The sequence below is a fragment of the Anopheles moucheti genome, chromosome 2 (assembly GCF_943734755.1).
Source record: "Anopheles moucheti chromosome 2, idAnoMoucSN_F20_07, whole genome shotgun sequence".
Taxonomy (NCBI): domain Eukaryota; kingdom Metazoa; phylum Arthropoda; class Insecta; order Diptera; family Culicidae; genus Anopheles; species Anopheles moucheti.
The window spans coordinates 66,337,526-66,364,149 of NC_069140.1; the positions used below are offsets into that span (position 1 = coordinate 66,337,526).

A 26,624-nucleotide genomic window follows, 5' to 3' on the forward strand; every position below is an offset into this window, starting at 1 on the left:
TAGTTGTACCACTCAATTACATGTATTCGTCGATGCTGGCAAAGATGGGTATGCTGCAGTTGCATATTTTAGAATCGAGTCAAATGGTCAACGCGAAGTAGCCTTAATCGGTGGAAAAACGAGAGTAGCTCCTCTGAAGTATATATCCATCCCTCGTTTAGAACTTCAAGCAGCCGTTTTAGGCATACGTCTGGCTAAAATCATTGAGAAGGCACATAGAATCCCAATTCATCGCCGATTCCTATGGACGGATTCAAAAGATGTGCTATGTTGGCTCAATTCAGACCATAGACGCTACAGTATATATGTAGCTCACAGAGTAGGAGAGATTTTGGAAAATTCTACGTTAAATGAGTGGCATTGGGTACCTACAACTTTAAACGTCGCCGATGAGGGCACAAAATGGTCAAACCTTGACCCACACACTACTTTCACCCACTGGTTTAACGGTCCTAGTTTCTTAGTGAAACCCGAGGATGAGTGGGACATGCCGACACTGAAGGTTCAATCGACTGATGAAGAAATGCGTCAAACCATCACAGTTCACCAGGTTGTGCATCCTGTAATCAGCATCGAACGATTTTCCCGCTGGAGAAGATTGCAACGGGCAGTTGCGTACGTTTGGCGTTTCATAAATAACGCACGCCAACCAAAAGCGTTGCGTATCAAGGGACCTCTAACGCACTTGGAGTTGCAACAAGCAGAACGCACAGTTCTAATACAAGCCCAGTATCAGGAATACCCAGATGAGTATAGGATCCTGCAAGAGGGGCTGGCGGACACTAAAACGAAAAGAATTAATCTTAAGAAAAGTAGTCCTCTTTTTAGGCGAAGCCCTTACCTGGATGAAGATGGAGTCATACGGCTACACGGACGCATCGATGCTTGCCAGCACATCAGTGACGAAATGAAACGGCCCATCATCCTGCCGAAAACCGGTCACCTCACGGACCTGATTATCGATGATTATCATCGACGGTACCAACATGCAAATCATCAAACCGTGATGAACGAAGTACGACAAAAATTCGACGTTCCGGCTTTGAGAAGCGCTTGCCATAGGATACGGAACAACTGCGCAACGTGCAAGATCCGTAACGCTACACCTACGGTGCCAATGATGAGTGGGCTTCCCGCCGCCCGTCTTTCTCCATTCTGTAGACCATTCTCATTTACGGGAATCGACTACTTCGGACCATTCCTCGTCGCTGTTGGACGGAGACAGGAAAAGCGCTGGGGTGTATTGTTCACCTGCTTAACCATCCGAGCGATACACATCGAAGTGGCATCCAGCCTGTCAACCAGCTCCTGCATAATCGCGTTAAGAAACTTCATCGCCCGGCGCGGTACCCCATTGGAGATCTACTCGGATAAGGGTACCAACTTCATAGGTGCAAATCGAGAACTGAAGGAAGCCATAGCCAAGATAAACACCAACGAGCTGATTGAAGTAATGCACCTTCCGGACACGAAATGGAACTTCAACCCGCCGGCTGCCCCACATTTTGGCGGGGCATGGGAGAGATTAGTGCAAACCGTGAAGCACACGCTGAACAACATGCGTTTTACACGTACTCCATCTGATGCGGTGTTTACAAACTGGTTGATAGAGGTCGAAATGATTGTAAACTCGAGACCGCTTACACAGGTTCCGGTAGAAAATGAAGAAGAAGCACCATTGACTCCAAACCACTTTATTTTAGGATCGTCGGCTGGGACCAAACCTCTAAGCATCTTAGACGATTCAGCAGCTTGCCTACGAAACAACTGGAAAGCATCACAGGCTTACGCGAACGTTTTCTGGCGCAGATGGGTCGCCTCATATCTACCGACTCTTACCAGACGAAGTAAGTGGTTCCAGACGCAGCGAACCTTGAAGGAAGACGATCTAGTCTTGATTGTGGACGACAACCTCCCGCGCGGATGCTGGCCGAAGGGACGCGTGGTACGGACGGTACCTTCGAAAGACGGAGAAATACGGCGAGTACACGTAAAATTGGCAAACGGAAAGGTTTTAGAGCGCCCGGCAGTGAAAATAGCTGTTGTTGACATCGAACCACGAGATGGTGTTTTGACAGTTCAAAACACCGGGGTCCAGTGTTGCGAGCAACGGTTCATTTGAACCAACAGCAGCCCGTTCAGTAGGTTTACGCTAGGTGGCGCTCGCGTAGCAGGATCGTGCGCTCTTCTCACGTATTCCCGTTCTGGGAAAACGGGAGAGAATGCCGATAAAAGCAGCGCGCAGGGACAGCTAGGGTCTTTTTCGATACCAGCTTAGGCAAAGGATAGAAGTTTTTTTAACCACGCATTCCACCCCCTATTTACCACATTCATCTAAGAATAAAAAGTGTTAAGAGAAACTATTTGTGTCGGCTTGGCTGTCGAGAAGCGGTTGCTGGACGCGACCTTTGTTGCTGGACGCAACAGGCTTTGTTTATAAACCGTTAGCAACGCACGTGAGCCAAGCTACTCGCGCGACCCTGAAGGATGTACCTATTGCTGCTGCTCGACCGACTTAACCCAATATTCTCTTCCATTACAGCACTATCGCCACGCAAATAGTATGGGGAAAAAGAGTATTATTCTCTGATAACGGCTCTCACGAGAGAGCCAGAGAGTGGTGCTAGTTCCCCCACCCCCTTTTTTTGCATAGAATCATATTTTTGCTACGACACGGCGTAGGTCCACACGCTGCGAAAGCCGCCGGGCGACTGAAGCGGGCGTGGTTACGCGCCGCTTTATATACCTTCCTGTCGGTGGTCTGCTCGAAACCGACTTGACTCAAAACTTGACAATGAGAACAAAAGAAACTCGACCAAGAGACTCCGCCTTTGTATGACTTTGTATGGGATTACCACTCCATTTTGCAGATCTCACCAGAGAAACAAAGAAAGACCCCTTGCTGCAAAAGCTCATGCGATATATACATGAAGGATGGCCAAATAATTCTACTTCTTCTACTTCTTCACGCAATACTTCTTCACGCAAGCTGATGAGCCCAGCGGATGCGAAACCAAGAAGCAGGGCGTATCCTGCTTCTTTCAAAGGGGTACATGATGTTTTCTTCATGCCCAAAAACAAACCCCTGGATGCAAGATCGACAACTGCATCGATTTTTAAAAAATATCCAGGAGTTCTGGACGTACTTCGGCTGCGTCCTAATAAGATAGGGGATTTCGCTAAGGACCGGATGCAAGCTAATGCCATTGCGGCTGATCCGGCCTATACGGAGGATTATCGGGTTTATATAACCGGTGGATTGGTGGAAGTCATCGGTGTTGTAGATGACTTCGAATACCCTCTGGAGGACATCCTAAAATACGGAGAGGGGGCAGTTTTGCACCAATCGATTCCTCGGGTCAAAATCCTCGAGGTGAAAAAGCTGTATGCTTCAAGCTTGCTCGACGGAAAGAAGGTGTATCGAGAGACTTCCTCGCTCCGAATCACCTTCGAAGGTATGGCTCTACCGAATTCGCTCTATTTTGAGGGACTTCGCGTGCCAATTCGTCGATCTTTTGTAACAAATCTAGCACACTGCACCAAATGCAGGCAGATTGGACATTCAGCTCCGTACTGCTCAAACGCAGTAAAATGCAGGAAGTAAATGCAAAGGAGCGCGCTCTACCACAGAGTGCATACAATCGGCCGAAAAATGCATTCACTGTAAACAGGAATGGCATGAGTTTGCGCCCTGTCCTGTCCAACGGAGAAGACAGGCTGAACACAAACGATCAGTAATGTTCTGAAGAATAATCATTTATTAACAAGTCTTTGTCCCAACAGTAACATACGGTATAGCAGTATGGAAATCATGTGCTAGAATGCATAAAAAGAAAATTCTATTATGCTCAAATAAGACTTGACCATTTATGACTAGACTTACGGAGATCTATATTGTTCAACCAGCACAATATCACTAGCTGACTTGGTTCTTAAAATTACAGAGTGTACAAGAAACGCGTTATTACGTTAGTATCATACGAAATATTTTCTTAGGAATTTAATTCGTTCAAGTGTGTTGAGTTTGGCGTAGTTTAAGTTTAAGATATTAGTTGTTAGGATTTATGCAAATGATCGTTAAAACCGTACTAAACTGCTATTATTGAGATAAACCGAAATTCAAAGGTTCAACCGAAAGGTTCAAAAATAAAGTAGAAATAGTCGTTGAAAAGCAAGATTGCTGTAGCACTCAGATTCACAGATTGTTTCAGATTGTTTTAACTGATTTGTTCGGCATAGTTCGGTTATCGTTATGCGAGTACACATGTACCGGACCCTGCTTCATGTAATAGTGCCAAATGAAAAATCGCACACATATGCTCACTTAAGAGAAATGTTCCATACTGACTGGTCGGTTTCCTATCCAGCAGGTACTTTCCACGAACATTCGTGGATTCGTGGCTGTGGTCATCAACGGCATCGTATTCGGCTGTTGCTATGCGCCTCCATCATGGACTCCTTCGGAGTTCGAGAGTTATCTCGACCTTTTGGTCGTCACTGTCTCAAACAGGAGCAAAGTCATCATTGGAGGCGACTTCAATGCATGGTCTTCTAGCTGGGGCAGTGACATGAGCAAACTGGGTGAGCCTCAGAAGCGCAGAGGGGATCAACTTCTCACAGCGTTCGCTGGGCTCAATTTAACACCTCAGAACGTTGGTGATTCGCTTACCTTCGTTCGTCCAGGAAAGGGTTCCATAGTTGACGTTACGTTTGGAAGTCCGAATCTGGTTCAGGAATCCACCTGGGCCGTGTTGAAAGACTTCACTTACAGCGACCATCGGGCGATTAAGTTCACCGTTGGTCGTACGCCCGGAACCGCCAGCAGTACTACAACGGCTGGTCCGCGAAGATGGTTGACAGCCAACTTCGACAAATCGGTTTTCCTGGAAGCTCTTAGGTTCGATGCAGATCGGACCGAGATAACTAACGCGGAAACTCTCACGCAGGTTCTCACTTTCGCATGCGATGCTACCATGCCGCGGCCGAGAAGGGAGGCGGGACGACGTCACCAATCATTTTGGTGGACGGCCGAGATCGCTGAACTTCGACGCCATTGTCTACGGTGCAGCCGCAGAGCCCAGCGCTCATACGGAAGTGCGCTCCAAGATCAACACGTGAGGGAGTACAAAGCTGCTCGACGTATGCTTAAAAATGAGATCAAACGCACGAAAAAACGGTTGTTCAGCGAACTCATTGAGTCCGCGGACGAGCAGCCGTTCGGGAACGTCTATCGGATCCTAATGCGTCTCATTAAGGGAGGCCGTACACCTGCCGAACGAGATCCGGAACGACTGCGCACAATTGTGCAAAGTCTATTCCCCACACATCCAGAAATGGAGTGGCCGGTTTACCGAGTGGAGGGATGCCAAGCATCCGCTCAAACTCGGCTCTCGTTGGATGCAATCAAGTTGATAGGTGAACAACTGATTGCGAAGAAAGCTCCGGGACCGGACTGCATACCAAACCTTGCCCTTGCGGCAGCGATGCAACACCACCCGGAGATCTTTCAGTCGGTCTACCAAAAGTGTCTGGACGAAGGGATCTTTCCCGACGTCTGGAAGCGTCAGCAGCTTGTGCTAATCCAGAAGCCTGGGAAACCCCCAGACGACCCGAGTTCGCAGCGACCCATCTGCTTGATTGACGGCCCAGCCAAGGGTCTTGAGAGAGTCGTCCTCGACGATCTCAACGGTCATATTGAACGCTCTAAAGCACTATCCGATCGACAGTACGGTTTCCGAACCGGCAGATCCACGGTAGATGCTATGCAAGATGTGGTGGAGACTGTATCTCCTGCTCGACGAAGGAACCGTGGTAATCGTCGGTTTTGTGCAATGGTCACGCTTGATGTCAGAAATGCCTTCAACAGCGCAAGCTGGGTGGCCATCGCCGAATCGCTACAGAGAGCCAAGGTTCCCGAGTACCTGTACAACATTATTGGCGACTACTTCCGTACCGTGTGTTATTGTACAACACTGCAGACGGTCCAGTTGAGTGGAAGGTGACCGCAGGCGTTCCACAAGGCTCCGTTCTCGGGCCAACATTGTGGAACCTTATGTACGACAGCGTGCTGTCGTTACAACTGCCCACTGGATGCTCACTGGTAGGTTTTGCAGACGATATCGTACTGATGGCCGAGGGGAATACCATCACGGAAGTTGAGGAGTCAGTAATGGAGTCGATTTCGACTATCGAACTCTGGATGCGGAGCGTCAAGTTGGAGTTAGCCATGCACAAGACCGAATACATAGTGGTCAGTTCCTATCAAAAGGAACAGCGATCCAGTATCACTGTCGGCAATCAGGTCATACACTCCCGGCGGACTTTGAAGTACTTGTGCGTCATCTTCGATGATCGTCTCGAGTACACCCACCACATCAATTATGTGGTGCAGAAGGCCAACAGGGTTATGACCGCGCTCATGCGCATGATGCCGAACAGGACTGGACCGCGGTGCAGCAGACGACGCGTAGTGGCAGCAGTAGTGTCCTCTATAGTTCGCTACGGAGCCCCGGTGTGGTTCTCCGCCCTACGTTTTGAATGTCGGAAGCAGTGGCTAAGACGCCTGCATAGAACTGTGGTGCACCGAGTGATAAGCGCGTTTCGTACAACCTCTCACGATGCAGCGTGTATGGTATCTGGGATGATGCCGTTGCACATACTCGTCGATGAAGAGGCGCGAGTGTTCCTGAGAAGGAAAGAACACCCCGAGCTCATCAGTACTGCGCGAGCAGTCGAGCGAGAGGTTTCGATCCGGGCCTGGCAACAGGAATAGAATACCTCGCAGCACGGAGCGTGGACTCGGAAACTCATCCCGGACATTGGTTTTTGGCTACGGAGGACTCACGGCGAGACCGACTTCTTCCTGACCCAATTCCTGACTGGGCATAGGTTTTTAAATGAATATTTCGGGCGGATGGGATTCGCGGACTCGAGTGACTGTGTCACTTGCGGCTGTGTTGAAAGTCCGGAGCATCTACTCTTTGAATGTACGCAGTTCACTGATGTGCGTGCACGTTTGGAGATAGCGTTGGGAACTCGGGTTTCACCTGATAACATTATCGCACTTATGAGTTCCAACCGTTCCATCTGGAGTTCGGTACACAACGCTATACGAGTCATCATGACTCGACTCCAACAGCGCAGTATCAGAGTTGACCGACGGCGTGGACGACGGCAGTAATGTCGGAATCCATTCCCGGTCTGAAGTTGTTCGCTATATGGAGGGCCCTTGGGTCGCCATACAGTGTTATACCGTCGTGCCGGTTTGCGGTACCTGGGCCACCTCAGACAAATGCGACTGAGGCCCTGGGGGCGAACCGTCGTTGCGGGTGAGTTGGACATACTTCATTAATAGGCAACTAGCCCCAGGCTAGCGGTCAATTAAAGTTGCTATGGATGTGATAATCTCTTACGCCTGACATCTAATCAATGTTCATCGCGCGGTGCCGTGGGCGACTTGGAAGCATAATGTGGATAAGTGTACCCAGAAGGCCTATCGCTGACGTAAATGTCCTAACGGGCCATCCGGCATAGGTTCTGAGGCTTGAGGAGTTGTTAGTCCGTAGGCGCTCCGGCGAATCGGGCAGTTCCCTGACTGTGGTGGTTCCTGTTTTAACAGGCATCCTTGGCAAGAATGTGGGTTTCTCTATGAAGATTCTCTCCTCTGACAATCCAAAAGAAAAGAAGAGAAATGTTCCATTGTGGAAGAGGGAAGGATTCGTTTGATGCGTTTGAGTGGGGAGGTGTGTTGGAGGATAAGTCCTTTGCGCAATTTTACATATGATCTAGAAATCATAGATCAAATCGAGCAACCATATTACCGTCAAACATGAGAAATTTTTCAATGAGTTCGTGAGGAGGTGAAGGGAGCAAGGAGGGGAGAGGGGTCAACTAAGGGTAACCAAGGTATACGCTTTTCTTACAACAAATGATTTAACGGGAATCTGAATAAAACTCAGCAACCATAGCGCAGTCCGCCGCAGTGTTGAGTGAATAATGTTTAGTGCACACTGGAGGCAACACTGGTTTACAAAATTTTTCAGAAATACATCGTGCCAAAAACGAAAGATTACCATGAGTACCAGCAATGAAAATGATAATATCATTCCGGTTGAATCAGTATCAGGTATTACATTATAAAATATATGTAAATGGCATATTTGCAGCAACGTTCAGTGTATGATATATACTTCAACAGCAATGACAGAGGAAATGCAGGGAAACGATTCCGTAATAGAAATTGATGTAGCTGCGAGATACCCTACACCACCTGAGGAAACATTAAATGAAAGGAAGGCAAGGCTCGCAAGAAAACGACCAGCAGTTTATAGAGCCAAGAAGTGTTTAAATCGGACTTCGAATATTTCTTCACGAGCAACATCAATAGAATCAGTATCAACATCAGTCGAAGAAATTTCTGCTATATCGGTCGACCAGTCCTCCATAGTTCCAGTGACAGACGCCAGACGACAGCCAAAATCATCATCATCTTCGAATATAATATCGGAACCGGCTCCACCACCACCGATACCAGTTACCGCCGTATCTGTATCCTTCCAAACGGAGCTACAATCTTACGTGCGTCAACTTTGAGACCAAGAAGCTGATCGGCAGCGACAATTTATAGTTCGATATCGACCCAACTTCTGAAAGCAGCAATCGTTAAACATGAATCCTACAACCATCCCGCAATTTATACGCTACCGTCACGAGAAACTAGCAGCTTCTTTTCCGCCCTAAAGTGGCCCGGAGAGCCGCCAACTGTCTGCTGCAACAATGGACAAGTTGTGCTTCGACCGTTTGCAGGGCCTCCAGCAGAATTACACCAGTTGTTTGATGTGGCTGATTTTCTTCAAAACATTCACCGATACAACAACGCTTTTGCATTCACCTCCATCGGTGCGTCCATTCGAGGTAATGACTCTGTACGTCAGGACGAACAAGTAGCACGTGGTGGAGTTTACAACTACCGCATTCAAGGTGCACTTTGTCATCGAATTGGTTCGCTTGCTGTACTTCCGCGACATTCACCAAGCAACACTCAGTTATACATCTACGATCAGTACAGCCAGTAGGATGCAATGCTAAACACTTGAGCACCAGTATTTCGTGGTGAACTTTATCGATATTGTCTATCCTGCATTCTGGGTGTTTATCACACGCAATCCACTAACACTGATACGTATGAACGAATGTCTGTTCGCGATGAGCTGCGCCTTTACGTCCTTTCACGTATACCAGGTATTGACCAGTGCCGGTACAGCGCACCGACTGCAGGTGAGGTGGGTCATGTGTGTTTGTGACGATATCACCGGTAGCACGGAATATACACGGGAGATTGTGCTGCAACATCGTGCTACAGGATCCTTAAGGTCAGTGTATGAGACCATCCAGATGATGCGTCCACTACAGTACCCGATCCTGTTTCCACGGGGCGAAGCCGGTTGGACTCATGGTATGTTTAAGATACGTCGCCGAGAAAGACAGCCGAGACCATCGAGCACGGGGACAAACACAGATAGTGGTGCCGCCGTCTATGCGGATGATCCCCAAATGGAGCAGAATGCAGAGGAAAATTCATGCAATTAAATTACTCACCGTGAATATGCCGCCGCATATCGCATATCCGGGCGGGAGAACCCTCATTCTCTTTTTCATCGTGTCGGGTGACTGTTCCAGTAGTACCGTGTCGATCAGTACAGCAAAATGGAGATACAGCGCCTGAAATATATTCGAGAACATCAGGCACAACTTCGCACCGAAGCGTACGCGGGATTAATGGATCTTGCTGATGCTGAACAAACCATAGCGAATCTGCAACCATATTCGTCCAATTTGCTGGAAGTTCCGGTGCAAGCGTCGGTTCCTGTCACGCGTCGAAAGATCGATCCACAAAACCTCTCGCGTACGGGTACGCGGGATATCCTTAGACCATCATTCGTCGGAAGTAACCGATACATGCGAGCACCGTATCAAGACGCAATGACCATTGTTCGTGCGTTGGGCAGATCAGATGTATTCGAAACTGTGACCTGTAATCCGAAATGGCCGGAAATAACACGAAGCCTCCTTCCGGGACAGCGGTCACCGGACCGACCCAATCATATTGTGCGTGTTTTTCGGCTAAAGTTCAAAGCTATCCTGCACGATCTTACGATGGAAGCTCTCGGTATTGAGATGGCAAGAATTCACGTGATTGAATTTAAAAAACGTGTACTTCCCCATGTTCACCTGTTGATGATTCTCGTGAAGGAAAACAAACCACAAACGTCTGAGAGCTACGATCAGTTCGTATCAGCTGAACTTCCCGACCCGGTTACATGAAAACAGCTGTACCAAACCGTGAAGTCCTGCATGATGCATGGACCGTGTGGACCTGCTAATCCCATGGCACCAAGCATGAAGGATGGTACATGCTCGAAGCGGTTCCCTAAGGCTTTCACCGAAGAAACGCGCAGCATGGAAAATGGATATCCACACTACCGTCGCCGGAACAGTGGACGTACTGTAAAGGTGCATGGAGTTGAACTGGACAACCGATACGTCGTGCCATACAATCCATGGTTGGCGCATAAATACCACATCAAGGTAGAAGTATGTACGTCGATCAGTAGCGTCAAGTATTTGTATAAATACGTCCACAAGGGTCACGATAGGCTAAGCGTTTCCCTGGTAAGCGGTGATGAAATTCAGCATCATATTGACGCCCGCTATCTATCACCTACAGACAGCTGCTGGCGGATCATGCGGTTTGAATTGCTAGCAAAATCGCATACTGTAGTAACACTTACCGTCCATCTGGAGAACCAACAAAACGTTTTCTACCAAGAAAAAGAAATCGTTCCGAGGGTGTTACAACGCGATAATCAAACCATGCTTACGCGGTTTTTGAGCTTGCGGCAAACGACAACTTCGCCAGAACGCTACTGCACCACGATGTCCTCATCTACTATCGGTACGGTCAACCATCAACGAACCAACGGCAACCGTGGCATGAACCGGGAACGAAGCAATGGATCCGTCGCATTCGGACCGGACATAAAACGGTGATTGGCAGGATGGTGTCCTGTAGCACCTGTGATGTTGTTGATGGAACGTTATTGTTTGCGGTTACTTCTATGCTATCGCAAGCGTCCGACATGTTATGAGGATCTGCGAACTGTTGACGGTGTAGTGTGTCAAAATTTCCAGCAAGCCGTCATCAAGGAAGGGCTGCTTTAGGATGATTCCGAATGGAATCGTGCTCTCCAGGAAGCAGTTTCCTATCGTATGCCTGCCCGGTTGCGCCATTTCTTTGCACTCATCCTTTCGACAGAGATGCCACAGTGCCCGCACACTTTGTGGGAAAATATATGCTTGATATAGAGCACTTTCACGCACTCAGTGAGATCGATCGGTGGAACTATACCATCGAAGGATCTTACCGATTTCTCAAGAATGCCACAACTCTCGGCCTATGAACACGTTCACGCACACGTTTCGAATAATGAGGATATAAACGAATACGTCACAACTGAACGTTCGTATCCCGTAAATATTCTCGATTCCACTCTTGCCACCCTAAACCAGCTCAACGATGAATAACGCTTAGTATACGAAACAATTACGGCTGTAATCGATCGGCAATCGGCAAACGGGGATGATGATTTTGGCCAAAGGTTTTTTTTTCTTGGATGGCCCATGTGGAACGGGTAAATCGTTTTAGCTTGAGAAAATCCTAGCTTACACGCGCCGGCAATCTAAAATTGCGTTTGCCACAGCGGCGAGTGGCATAGCAGCATTGTTGCTTAGCGGAGGGAAAACGGTTCACTCCACATTTAAGCTGCCGCTCGATTTAAATGAACAATCTACATGTAACATCCCATCACAATGCAAGCGAGTAGAGTTGATTCGCCAGACTACGTTGATCGTTTTGGACGAAGCCTGGATGAGTAGTCGGCACGCGTTGGAAGCAGTCGATCCATTCGGGACATCACGGGCGTGCAGCATGCACGATATCAACTCGCTAATCGCAAAAGTATATCCGAACATGGAAAGGTACTATCAAGACCCGGACTTTTTTACGAATCGAGCAATTATGTCACCGTTCAATGTGGATGTGACAAACATCAACAATAGGGTATTAGACCGAATCCCTGGACCTGAAAAAGAGTACCGATCCGTAGATACTTTGGTCAACCCGGAGGAACACGAGCATCTACAGCTACCGTCGGAATACTTGAATTCGCTAAACATCCGCGGAATATCAGTTAATCGCCTGCTAATAAAGCGATCTCCATCTGTACTTTTGTTACGAAATTTAAACTCTTCCATGGGACTGTGTAACGGTACGCGCCTTCTGATTGTTGATCTGAAATCGAATTGTTTACACGAAACAATTTACGGGAAAGCGGCGAGACGAAGATGTATTGCTGCCACGAATATATTACGACAGCAATGATAAGGAACAACAGGTGCAGGTTTGCTTTGCCATGACTATCAATAAGTCGCAAGGACAATCTCTCCATCACTTGGGCCTCTATCTGCCTAAAGATGTTTTCGCACACGGTCAGCTGTACGTTGCGCTCTCGCGGGTGACTTCACGTGAGAATATCTCTGTGCTTATACCGAACCCGGAATGTGCTGATGAGGAAAGCGTATCAACCAAAAATATTGTATATCATGAAGTCATTGAAGATTGAACGTTTACTCGAGTATGTGTTGGTTTGAAACAAAAAAACTACAAATCGAATTTTCACAAAATAATAATTATTGCTTCATTTATAGCATTTACTTAATTCTTGCAATAGCTGCTTCTTCGGAGGATACGAATTCGATTACAAATTCTGCTGTTTTTGACTACTACTGAAACAAAAACACTAAAACTCATAATTGCAGAACTGTATGCCATATACGGGGAGGGCAATAGGTGCAAAGCATAATGCGGCAAGGGTGCAAAGTAGTTTTGTACTTTTCGGAATGTGTGTAAGGAGGTGGTTTCTTTTTTACTGTTCTTGTTGCATCTGGTGCCGCCGATGCCCACGGTTTGTGGCACCTTCACATTATTTATAGACGCGCAGACGATGATCTGTGGCGATTGGGTGTCTCTTTTCACTGGCAAGCCTTCGGCCGATTGGACCGTAAATATGGTTTGACAGATCGCCCAGAATGTGGTCGCAACCGAACCGGGCCCACACTCTGTACCTCTGGCCATGGTGAAGTTCCCGTACGACCTGTTGCAATTGGGTCCATCTTTTTGTCCACTAAAGTGTATGTACTACATCTGTCATCTGCATGTTTAAATCAAATGCTTTTTGCAAAGTGATGCAAAAAAATGCAAAGGATGCTCCTTTGTCACAAACACATACACAATAAGTTTTGTGCTTTCTACTTGCAGCTACCGGAACATTTACGATGCTCCTGCAGGGTTTCACTTCGTTTCTTGATGAAGCTGAACACATTTTCATTATAGTTTAATCTCCATCAATCGTATTCGTGGCATCTGTTAATTACAACTTCTATATACACGATGCTCCTGTTGTTGTCTGGTATAACTTCTTACTGGGGGTAGTGAATCTGTTCAACATTATTATTCAACATTATATTGAATTTCGTTTACCATAAATTCTACAAGTAATATTATTTTAATAATTGTCATAGTATGTCAAACTATTGTATTTTACAATACGCCCTGTTGGAGCGTTGTTTACGTCCAACTGTAAAAAACCTCCGACAAGTGACAGTCGGAGGAACGTAGTAAGCCTAACGCAGAAATGTAGCCCGAACCGTAGTTCCGTAATGTTATAAATATGAGGCGAAAAGGTTTTTTCGTTCTCTTCCAACTAAAACTCCACCACTAACTAACTATAAAGCGCAAAGGAAAGAAATTATCCGAAATTGATCGCCAAAGAACATTGAAAAACTTGTTGAAAGAACATAATAAACTTGTCTTCCGATCTATAGCTTCAACTTCTTTGAATAGTATTCATTCTATTCTGGTGTCGTGGGATGCATGCTTGGAACGATGATCTCAAGCAAATTATCATCTGCTTAAACGGCCCCAAAATTGATTGCGCAACCGAGTTCATTGTTATACGTGACTAAACCTTGTCAAACGGAAAGTCAAAAATTTGCACTACCTGTGACAAACGGCAGCGCCGTTTGAGAAAAAGTTTCCCGTCAGTCGAAAGCAAGGGAAAGTACCTCTTGTGTTGGAAAAAATAGCAGTAAAAAGTGTGATTTGCTAATAAATCGAATCAAAAATGTGAGTATTTGATGGTTATTGAAGTAAACATGCATGGTAACATGCAGTCAGTCAGAAATCAATATTTTAACCATTTTTAATTTGATTGTAATTTGTTGGTTTTCAGGGACCAGACGGATACAAGAACTACTAGGATCCAATATGCAAAAATGAATGAAATAATGGAAACTTCGCCTGAAATAGCCAGAGTCTTTTTCAAAAGCGATCAGTCTGCATTTTGCAGAGAGAGCTTGCAGAAAACCTTAACTCTGTATGACCTCCGATTAAAGCTGTAGGAACATGGAACAGGGTATTACCATATTTTAAAATATGATCACAATTGGATACTAAATACTTTTCCCACTTTTTAAGGTATGGTTCGATTATATGTGCGCGGTTAAGAAGAAGTTGCGCGACAACAGAATGTCACTAAATGCAACGAGAGGGGGCTCATGTCGCATGAAACCCCTGAACGAATTGGAGGAGTAAGTTGCCAACCTGACAAATTTGAAAGCAACTGTGACAGAACAGCGCAGCTCGATTTGGAATCAACAGGCCACTAATTAGCAATAATCACGACAACAACAGCAATAATAACAGCAGCAATAGTAATACTATTGAGTACCAAAACCAAAGCCAAAGTAACCAACAACAAGAGGAGCAACATGAACAACAGGAACAATTTGAACAATAAAACAGACGAAGTGCAGGACAATCTACTAGAACCAATAGAGTAAACCGAAAATGCAGGAACACAAAGGCAGTTATGAAGCAGAATAAAGCAATGCTGGACATGATGGCAAAATATGGGGAAGTACAGGAAAAATCATTGAAGCTGCAAGAAGAGACGAACAATGCGCTGAAGGAATGCACATATCAACTAAAAGTATTTAATGATTTGTTAACCCAACATAATGAAATTAATTAAAATAACTATAATAATTAAACTATTAATAATTAAAAATTATCATGTAAGGCTAAACATGATTAGCTGTTTTGATCTGTAAAATTAAAGGCTGTAGGGAACCAATTGTGAACTTTTAATGTTTAAACTGAAGTATAACATATTAAAATATAAACAAAATGCAATACAACAAACAATTAGTTTAAATATTTTTTAGCGAATTTGCAACTTGTTGAATTGATACAGCTGGAGCCTTCAGTCAGAAACCGTAACGTTGCAGCCAACATTTCTTTCCCAGTTAATCCATTGCTGCTTCTTATCGTTTGAAACTTTGATGTTATTTCTTTTAAAATTTCCACAAAAATCTCTTTTGAAACCCGGAAATTGTAGGAAAACCTGCAATGAACGTAAAAACAGTTCGATATTGCTCTTTCATTGTTTGTTTTTTCAGTATCATTTGTTTTTTTTTTGTTTTAATTTCGTCATGTTAGCACCATGAATCATCGTTCGAACACCTATGTCGTAACTGCACATCCATACATCAACAAAGCGTATCCAGCACTTCCATATGATGTGTTTCGTAATTATTCCCGGATCTATCACGGTAGATGAGTGCTATTATACACGAACAATGGTAGCTAATATGTTTCAAGGCATCTCCATCTTTTAATTACAAGGCAAATCATCGGACCGTATAAACGCCGGCATTGGATTGATTCACCAATTGTGCAGTTTTGTTTTCCATCCCAACAACCTTAAAGATTGAGAAATTTTTAGAGTAAACAGGATGGTGACAACATTCATAATTCACCATCAGTGAAATGAGCAGCATTATCATCGGTTCATCATTGAAGTGTGCAGCGGTAATGAAGTTTACGAGTGCGTGGAAAGATCTGTCGTTGTCATCAAACCAAACGAGAGGATTGGAAAGTTCCTTGTGAAGCAGTATGGGAACAACATTCATCTTCAGTTTGCGACGGTCCGGTGCTCAATTCACCTATGCAACATGCAGCATAATTGAAGGTAATAATAGTTAAAAATATTAAATGCAATCATGTCAAAAATTTTCAATAAAATGTGCGATTAATCATGCTTTAAACCGAAACTTTCTTGCGAGTCACTTTTCAATCCATCCGAAAGCACGGTTAGCGTAATGCGCATGTAGTAGTGAGAAGCACGGCAGCAGCGGCGCAACACACGCACACTATGACAGCGCTTGGACGCAAGTGGGTCATTTAAAACTCTTATAATTGTCCCCAAGAAGACCCTTAATTGACCCTATTTTTTGCATGGGTTTGCATACAATTTTGCCCACTGGGCCGTGTGTAACGTACAATTTTTATGGTGCCACAATGCCATAAAGCGCACAGTTCTTGTGGTACCACAATTTTAGTGTATCACACAATTTTTGTAGTCGGTTGTAGTCGGAAACACTAAAATTGTGGTACCACAAATATTGTACGCAGCACAATGCGTACAATATTTGTGGTACCACACAGTTAATGTGCTGCGCGTTGTTTCGGGCTGATTGTGCTCTTATATTATTGTAATTCGGTGTTTAATGATTAGTATACCCTTATTTAAAGTATCTTTACATATATGTTTTGGCAAACAGACTCTCGTGAGATTTCGATTTCGTTCAAGTTGATTGATGGCATATTAACTTGTCGGGTTCCGAATCACAGCACCAAATTCGAGGACAGCACGAACTAAAGAAAAGTATAGCACCCTGAGACATCGAAGGTCGTTGACTTGGCGGGTGATGCGAATCAATAGTCCAAGCGATCTACTAGCGCTATGGATGACGTGGTCAATCTGAGGAGTTAAAGATAAATTCCAAGATCCTTAATACGATCGACTCGATCAAAGTGTGGATAAGAAGTTACCCAAGAGACTCATAAATATCCAGGATATGCGAATCTTTGAGGATTCACGAATCTTTTAGAATGCATGAATCTCGAGGTTTCATAAATCTTTGAGGATACACGAATCACGAGTATTCATGAATCTCGACAATTTATGAATCTCCGAGGATTTATGAATCTCCCAAGATTTATGAATCTCCGAGGATTAATGAATCTCGAAGATTCGAGATTCTTTAGGGATTCATGAATCTCAAGGATTTAAATTCAGAAGGAAGAATTTAGTAACTCTGTTTCGAATCCTGGTCACAGTCACGGCTCACTGTACTAAACACTACTAAATCCATATGGATCTATTTTTGGCTAACATCTGGAGAAACAAAACTATGGAACACAAAATATTAAAATCAACATTACGATAAACGATTCTCAGAAAAAGAATGTAAAGCGAAAAACAATAGTGCACATTGTGCTTTGGAACAGATAACACAATCGTTGGCACACACGAAGGCCTTATTTTTGCTTCGAGTTGGCCGAAGATCACACTTGAATTGGTGCTGAACGCAACCCAGTTATGCAAAGGCGGAGCTTCTTGGTCGCAGTTCTTTTGTTCTCATAGTCGTATATAGGTCTATGCGACGTCGAATAGACAACCGACAGGAAGACTTTAGGGACCTTCACGCACACACTCTCACCGCGATGGTATATAAAGCGGCGCGTAACCACGCCCGCTTCAGTCGCCCGGCGGCTTTTGCAGCGTGTGGACCTACGCCGGGTCGTAGCAAAAATATGATTCTATGCAAAAAAGCGGGGTGGGGGAACTAGCACCACTCTCTGGCTCTCTCGTGAGAGCCGTTATCAGAGAATGATACTCTTTTTCCCCATATATTTGCGTGGCGATAATGCTGTAATGAAAGAGAATATTGGATTAAGTCGGTCGAGCAGCAGCAATAGGTACATCCTTCAGGGTCGCGCGAGTAGCTTGGCTCACGTGCGTTGCTAACGGTTTATAAACAAAGCCTAACGGGAAGGATTTTTGTTATTGAAAATTTTGAAAAACATTCAAATGGCTTGGCGATTGGCTGTTTTTAAATAAAACATAAAATTTAAGGCATTTCGAAATAATTTTTGCATTGAAAAATAATGAAAAAAATTTTTTGGTATAAGTTTTAGAACTTTTCAAACACCATAGAAAGATGTATTATTTTATTCTTTACATTTTTGTAGAACATCATTTTTATCTATCTCTGCTTCTTTTCCAGTTATTCTTAAAAATATGTAAAAATTGTGGAAAAATCATCACTGATATGTATAGAAAAACTACATTTCTTATTCTTAACCACTTTGTAGAACAATGTATGTATCTAACACTTAAACTTTTCCTGCTATTGTTAAATACTCCCGTGTGTTACCGATCGCCACAAAGCAATGTCTTCGAATGTATCAAATTATACCTAGTTTTGATCATTGAATTTGTGCGCTTTTCCTTCAAATATCCTAGGAAAAAGTGTACCAATTGTTCAGTTAAAGTGTTGCCAATACTCTACAACCAATGGTTTATAAATAAATAATAATTTAAGTACGATTAAATGCAGAAATCCACACACGCCAGTCAGTTAGACGCTTTAAATGAGAGGTTGAATATGTGGGCTTCGAGCCGAATATGCTGAGCTGCAAGGCGCGTAAGCTGCAAGGACAAAACGCGACTCTAAATCGGCAGACGCGAGCACAGTACACAGGTACCTGTCGACACACGCGTTGTCGGTCGGTCGCTTTGAATGTGTTGGTGCGTTGCGATATCCGTATACGCGCGATGGAGAGCGTGGATCGCGTACCGTGATTTTGCGTGTGTATCACGTGTGTGTTCGATTTTTTATCTCGCGTCGCATGTAGGCCAGAACGAGAGATCCGAATAAAAAATGGATGGGTGTGGTCCAATTGCTGGTTGGGAATGCATTAATGAAGGATTGAAATCCAATTATAATATGAGTTACAAAAGAAATAGTACTATATTTGGTATATGTTCCGCGTAAATTGTGACATTGTGCTATACAATGTTTAAACCGCAGACGAAAAAAACATATTGAAAATAATTATTCAAATTTCATTCTGCTTACGCTTTGCACTGTTGTTTTTGTTGTGACGTTGTTTAAGTAACTGCCCGCGTATCAGTGTAATCTATTAAGTTTAAGTATGAAGTTTCATGAAGTTCATTAAGTCTGTACAAAATACAAACAATGTTGAGGTGTTCAAGACCACTGGAAGGGCGAAATCAAATTCCGGAGCGAAAAGTTGTCACCAGCCGAGGTCCGTAGACAAACCACGGTGCGACGGGGTATATACTTGCCTGCGGGAGCGAATAAGGTCCTTTTTTTTCTCGACTCCAAGTCAGTGCGGTCAGCGGACCAAATTAAGAATTTTTTCTCTTTTTGTTTTTGTTTATTCTTGAGGTTTAATAAAATAATATAATAATAAGTGAAAATTTGACAAAAATCCAACCTAGCCGCGTCCGAACACACAATTAACAAGATTTTAGCAGGGCACGATATATAGTTTCTCTATGGTAGTAGCTCTTAAAGATAGCAAATCTCTCTAACATGAACCGGACATCGCTGTGGTACTGGAGGGGCGGGGTGCGAGGGAAATGGTGGGGATACCGAGTCTTCCTACATGGAAGCACTGTCGCTTGCCAAGCCACCATAACGGAAGCCATGACCGTGACCATGACCGTCCCTCAGCGCCACAGTGGAAGGTGAGCGATATGCAGTAGGCGGCAATCGAAATACACTGAAACGCTGGTTATGTGGAGAAAAGTGTCTGTGGCACTCGACGGCAAGGCGAAAGCCCGTCCTCGAACTCGTACTGTTGCGACAAGCAACAGCGTTCTCTCAAATTACATAAAAACACTAATGCACTAACATAATAAAATACACAAACAGAACTTATTTTAGCACACTTTACTGGTAAAGATGGAACACATAGTCAACACGCGTCAACTAACACACGTATGAGTTGATAATGAAGAAGAGACCCCACTAACACCCAATCATTTTCTACTGGGATCATCTTCTGGGGCAAATGCAATAACCAATTTTGACGACTCTTCCGCAGCACTAAAAAACAACACTAAATCACAACTGTATACGGATCAGTTTTGGCGACAGTGGGTAGCCTCATACTTGCCTACGCTCACTCGTCGCATCAAATGGTTTCAGCCTCCACCACCCCTGATGGAAGGCGACCTGGTGCTAGTGGTGGATGACGCTCTACTAAGAGGATGTTCCTTCGTTTTTAATATATAATACATATAAATATACACACACACACACATACTATTACATACATGTGGATGTGTAAGGATGTGTTTGAGAAAAAAGGAACACGCAAGGAAAAAAGGAACAGGAAAGGAATCGTGAGAGTGAGCGAAGCGGGAGAGTAGTGTGACGGAAGAGATGAGCAAGTCAGTTGCAATAAATCAGCGAAGGAGTACGGACGTGTCAAATTCTTCTAAACATTCCGAACTTACATACATACATACTATATACTATTAAATAACTCTCAATGTGACGGCACACAATGACAGGAGGAATGTCGTTATATAAATAATACCAACAAGCGAAGGAAATTATCCAAAATATTAAAACAATTGCAATTGTTACAAACAACAATTAAAACAATGGGAGACGATGGCTTGGCGGCTTTCGTTGCTGAAACCATATTTCGGTCATTCCCAAGCGGCGCGACCCAAGAACATCGAAGATGCCTATAACTTTTTATGCAAATTTAGATCGCATGTGATAAATTCTAACACAATGAACATTCAATCATCTTTCAGTAGTAGTTCACCATATAAGCAGATTCAACAAAACAAACACAATTAACTCTTCACGAGTGCATACGACTTTCAACCCTTTTTTCAACTTTCAAAAAACTGATAACCAATACCCTCAACCGATGGAAGTTGACAATTCTTTAAGAACAAAAAATACTAGTTACAATAGAGCGATCAATAACAATGAAACAACGCATCTTCTTCTTCTTGGCCCGCTCACAGTTGAGCACGTCGTGCTGACATGGCCAGGTCACCAATCCGTTTCCAGGAAACTCGGTCCAAGACTGCATTCCGCCACCCCCGGCTGCAACCGATCTCCGACAGGTCTTGCTCCACTTGATCCAGCCAACGAACTCGCTGCGCTCCTCTGTGCCTCGTGCCGAACGGGTCACTGGCGAGCACCTTCCTGGTGGGGCATGAGTCCGGCATCCTAATCACGTGCCCCAGCCATCGTATCCTTCCGGCCTTAGCCATCGTTAGGATGTCTGCTCCGCCAAACAGCTCAGCTAGCTGATGAAACCACGCATAAAAGTGGAAATAATTCAAATTTTCATCGCACCTGTTCTTACGAAAATCTTACATGAAAGAGCCATTAGATTTTTTGCCATACATTACATACTGTTTACGACAGTACAACGAACAGAAGTATACGTTTACTTATTGATAGTGAAGCGAATGGAAACATGCTTAAACCCGCAATTATACCCTATTGCGGACAGAGTTGCGCTGCAAACATTTCCAATATTTTTGGAACTCGCACTACAAATACAAAAGTGACATGCAAATTAGGACAAAAAATGCAGTTAGGACAAAAAATTAAGCCACAAACTTATGTAACATTTATGTAAAGTAATCGAAAAAAAGTAGCCAAACTAAGATTCTAGTTCACGGCACTTTATTTTCGTGTATTTCCAACCAATTGCAAATTCTATCTTTTTCGCCAGGAAGCGCGCGTCGCTTTCCTGATTAGCGCTCACGTTCTCCCGAAAACACTTGTGGTGTTCGCCTGTAAAACTAAAATATCAGTTCCGTGCCGTGGATAACAGTCCGCGATGTTAAGGGTTAAGTAGCATAATGCGTTGTAGTGAATGCGTTTGTTGGATAGCGCTTACGCCCTACAACAGCCGTCTGCTGTTGTAGAGCTTCAAGAGCAAAACGACGGTGAGACAGTGCCCACCATTATTATAGCGGCGGTTGCGATGGCGCCCTGGACATAAGGGATAAATAGAGCCGAAGGACGTGCCCTCGGTCTATTAAACCGCGAATTATAGCTGAATAAACACTAATTTTGTGATATTTCTGTTGAACCACCAAGATATCGTACAGAATTTAATTCGACGTTCGCGGCATTCTCAACAAATAGAGAGTAGCGAATAACGGGAGAGTCGGGCAGGACACGAATAGCTAGGACAGGTGCGTAAGCTAGGATAGGTGCGTATAAAAAGGCGTCCGATCGGAGAAGCGATCTCTCATGATATTGATCGGACAGGTGTCCAAGTGAACAGGTGTCTCCTGCTAGCACCTTAAAACAATCAGTGTCTTTGTCCACGCACTCAGCATGCGTGGCCGAGAGGCGCAGTATACACAGTGAGAGTAAAAACTCTAACATTACAAAGAGAGTGAAAGTTGCAAATTCGGATTTTAAAAGTATATCTTTAACAGCCTCGTTATACTGAGAGAAGTTCAAAATTTATTACTCTTCTTTTCTCGATTGCAACATGAATAGGGCGCGATCCTCGCAATGCAGCCCTTTTTATTGCCTTGCTGGTGGCGCCCTCTCCCGTCATTTGTTTTAAGCTCCGATCCTCCAGATGAGCAGGTTGTGTCAAAAAAATCTTGACAGTGAGAGTGCAGCACCTGTGGCATAGTGCGTAAGTGCCCAAGTGGACGCGGTTTTCTCCGCCATGTCGATGAAAACGAACCGCGTAAAGAAGAAGCATCCTCGGTCGGGTCCCGATGGACAAACGACGAATCGAGCGAATCGTCATCGGACGAGAGATTTTTTGTTTTATCAGAACTCACGAAGCAGAATCAAAAGTCCAAACCCGCATCGGCTGTATCAAATGCAGCATCCAACCCTGCCTAAACGCAGGCTACTCTACCTTCTGCCCCGGAGGCTACCCGCAAACCACCTCCAGTGGTTGTGAAGAACATTCCCATTGCAGTTCTGCGTCCAGAAATTGCAATCCCGTGACCTCACACCGGGCTTGAAGCTCAATGATGTTGGCACCAACATCATTGCTCGGTCCCAATCCGAGCTGGAAGGCGTCTTGAGTTAGCTGGATGCCACCAAAGCGGAGTATTACTCGTACGCTCCGCGTAACGAACGCCCATATAAGGCTGTCATCCGTGACCTACCGGACATGGATCTGAATGAGATCACTGAAGAACTCCGCTTTCCGCAGTATTCAGCAGGTCATCGTCCGCTGGGAAGCTTACCGTGGCGGCAAACAAGGTCTGACGCAGTGCCTTCGCTGTCAGAGCTTCGGGCATGGCACCCGCCACTGCCACATGAAGCCGCGATGTGCCCTGTGCTCTGCCGAGCACGAATCGGACTCCTGTCTATCCTTAACACAGAAGTAGGTCCCGCAGTTTACATGCGTCAATTGCAAAGGACCACACCGCGCCAACGACCCGTCATGCCCTCGTCGTGCACAATACAAAGAGATGCGGCAACAGGTTTTCAACCGGTTCCGCAATCCTCTAAAAAATCATCAGCCGCAGCAGCAGCAGCATCAGTCGCAGCAACACCAACAGCAGCTACAACAGTCATCATACTGGCCAACAGTTCAGTCGATGAAAACAAAAGCTCCAGCTCGCTCTTCGGCTCCTGTCACGACCCTGCCCTCTGCTTCTCGCAGTACCGCGTCGGCACAGGATTGCGCTGGCCCATCTGGTTCGCAGATGACCCTGGCTCAGCGCCTCAAGAATGCTCAGCGAGTTGAGCCAACATCCGCCGTCTCCATGGAGAATGAAAAGGAACTACTTAGCATTATTGTTAAGTATGTTCCAAAGTTCATGGCTTGCCGCACCATCGAGGAGAAACTGGACGTGCTGGTTGAGCTCATCAGGCATTTCCTGCAGTAATCTCCGATTAGTCACCTGAAATGCTCAGTCCGTCAGGGCTAAGAAGAGCCCCCTCAGCGACTTTCTGGTGCGACACAACATCGACGTAGCGCTCATCGTGGAGACCTACCTCAAGCCTGAGCTAGGTTTCTTCCTCGGCAACTACACCATTCATCGGCTAGATCGGCCCAACAACCACGGCGGCGGTGTCGCGATTACTGTTCGGAAACGAATTCAACACACGCTACTCCCACTTCTCAACACTTCCGTCATAGAGGCAATCGGAGTCCAGCTTACCACCAGTGCTGGACTATTGGACATCATTGCAGCCTACTGCCCTCGCCAGTGCAACGGTTCCGATGCGGCTCTATTCCGGCATGACGTCCACACCATCACAACCGGCCCTAATCGTACTGTGATCGGGGGTGACCTCAACGCTCGACACTTCCTGTGAAGCAACAAGCGTAGCAACACCAACGGCATATCGCTTACTAACGTCGCACAACACGGCAATTTTATTGTCGAGTTTCCGGACAGTCCAACGTAAATACATCGTAATGGATCATCCACCATCGATCTATTCCTCACCGATGTGCTGATCCGGAAACCCACCACCATTGATGAGCTGAATTCCGACCACTTCCCGTGGTCACAGAAATGGACCTTAACACCACCTTAGTTCCTCCTGCACGGAAGAACTACCACCTTGTCGACTGGAATCGCTTTGGCTGTATGGTCGACGAGCTCATCAGCACCAGTGATGTGGAACCATCCCGAGAAGGCATCGATGCAGCTATTGCCAGACTTGAAGGAGCCATCAAATCTGCAGAAGCTGCTTGTGTTCCGGAGGTGATTGTGCGCAGTCAGGTGCTCGTCCTGGACGATCACACGCGTCAACTCATCTCGCATCGAAACCAGCTGAGACGGCAATACCAACGTTCCAGAGATCCTCTTCCGAAGACCGAAGCAGCTTGCATCTCTCGTCTCATCAATGTACGACTACAGAAGATTCGAAACAACAATTTCAACAAGACGATTCAGCGATTTCTGCCACACGAGAGCTCCTTCTGGAAGGTAGCTAAAGTACTTCGCAAGAAGCCGAGGCCTGTACCACCATTGGCCTCCGTAGAAAATTCGCTGCTGATTACTACTGCAGAAAAGGCCTACACTCTTGCGCAACAGTTCGCAGATGTTCACAAAATTGGGCTCTCCATGCCCAGCTCGTTCGACGACGAGGTAACTGCCAACATCAATCGGCTCAACAGTAGTCATTCACCCATGGCTACTTGTGACCGATTCACCGCCGGACAACTCAAGGATGCATTGAGAAAAATGAAGAACACGAAGGCTCCGGGTTTCGATTGCATCCTCAACATCCTGATCAAACACCTTGGTCATCGAGCTCTTGATCTACTAGTCAACATCTTTAACTATTTCATGGAGCTCTCCTACTTCCCGCAGGCATGGAAATGCGCAAAGGTGATCCCGATACTCAAACCATGTAAGGATCCAACATCACCCACCAGCTATCGACCAATTAGCCTGCTCAGTGCTCTGGGCAAATTGTTCGAAAAGGTTTTATACTGTAGATTGCGTGATGCTGTTGAGGATCTCCAGCTCCTACCACCTGAGCAGTTTGGCTTCCATTCCGGACATTTTACCACCACCCTGCTCCTACGACTAGCGAAAACCATCGAAGGCAACAAGAGGTTCTCTACATCCACCGCTGTTGTACTGCTTGACGTTGAGAAGGCGTTTGACAACGTGTGGCATGATGGACTTGTCCACAAGCTACTCTTGTCTGGACTTCCGACTCATCTAGTCAAGCTCCTGCAAAACTATCTCCCCGGACATTCCGGGTTATCCTTGGGGCCACCTCTTCAGACGTCCACAACATTCCTGCAGGTGTACCTCAAGGCAGCATTTTGGGTCTGCTGTTGTATCTTCTACACACAGCCGATCTTCCGCGTCTGCCGGATGGTGCCCAAATATTTTTGTATGCTGACAAATGCCACAAATAGAAGAACGCTAATCCACATCAGAGCCCGTGCTCCGTGTTCCCTCGATGTGTTCCAAAAGTATGCCTCTGATTGGAAAATAAAAATCAACGAGGCTAAGACGCAAGCAATCATCCTCCCACATCGTCCCTACAAACGACTACTAAAACCCGAGGGACATCACATTACAATTGGTTCAGCATCCATCTCGTGGCTGTCAGATGTTCGTTACCTAGGCGTCACTTTCGACAACAATATGGTGTTTCATCACCATGTTTCAAACATCGCCAACCGGATAGCTGTTTTGCTGAAAATGCTGTTCCCACTAGTGAACAATAAGTCGAGGCTGTGCACATGCAACAAAATTGCCATCTGCAAACAGATTGTGCTACCTGTGGCTACCTATGCCATACCTGTATGGATAACCTGCTCTAATTCGAATATTAATAACCAACAAGTAGCATTAAATAGGTTTCTAAGATTAACGCTTAGTCTACTTCGCCTAACACCTCGTGCCATATTATACTCATTAAGTAGAACACGACCTCTAAAAGACACTTGCGTAATATTCTGGGAGCGTCTGGAATCAAAATGTAACACATCCAAATATCAGCTCATACGTGAGCTTCTGAATTAATGTACATAGTTAGCTTTAAGTTCGTAATAAGGCAGCATTAAGTTTAGGATTAAGTCTAACACATCAACAATCATTTGTTAAACATTCACTATATTATTTTAGTTA

At 45.2% G+C, this 26,624-nt stretch overlaps 2 pseudogenes; one reads left to right on the forward strand and one right to left on the reverse strand.

Moving 5' to 3' along the window:
• Positions 1 to 1,185: 1,185 nt before the first annotated feature.
• Positions 1,186 to 1,734, reverse strand: LOC128297736 (uncharacterized; annotated as a pseudogene).
• A 12,657-nt stretch (positions 1,735 to 14,391) lies between these two features.
• On the forward strand, positions 14,392 to 15,149 carry LOC128299035 (protein kinase 4-like; annotated as a pseudogene).
• The last annotated feature ends 11,475 nt before the right edge of the window (positions 15,150 to 26,624 follow it).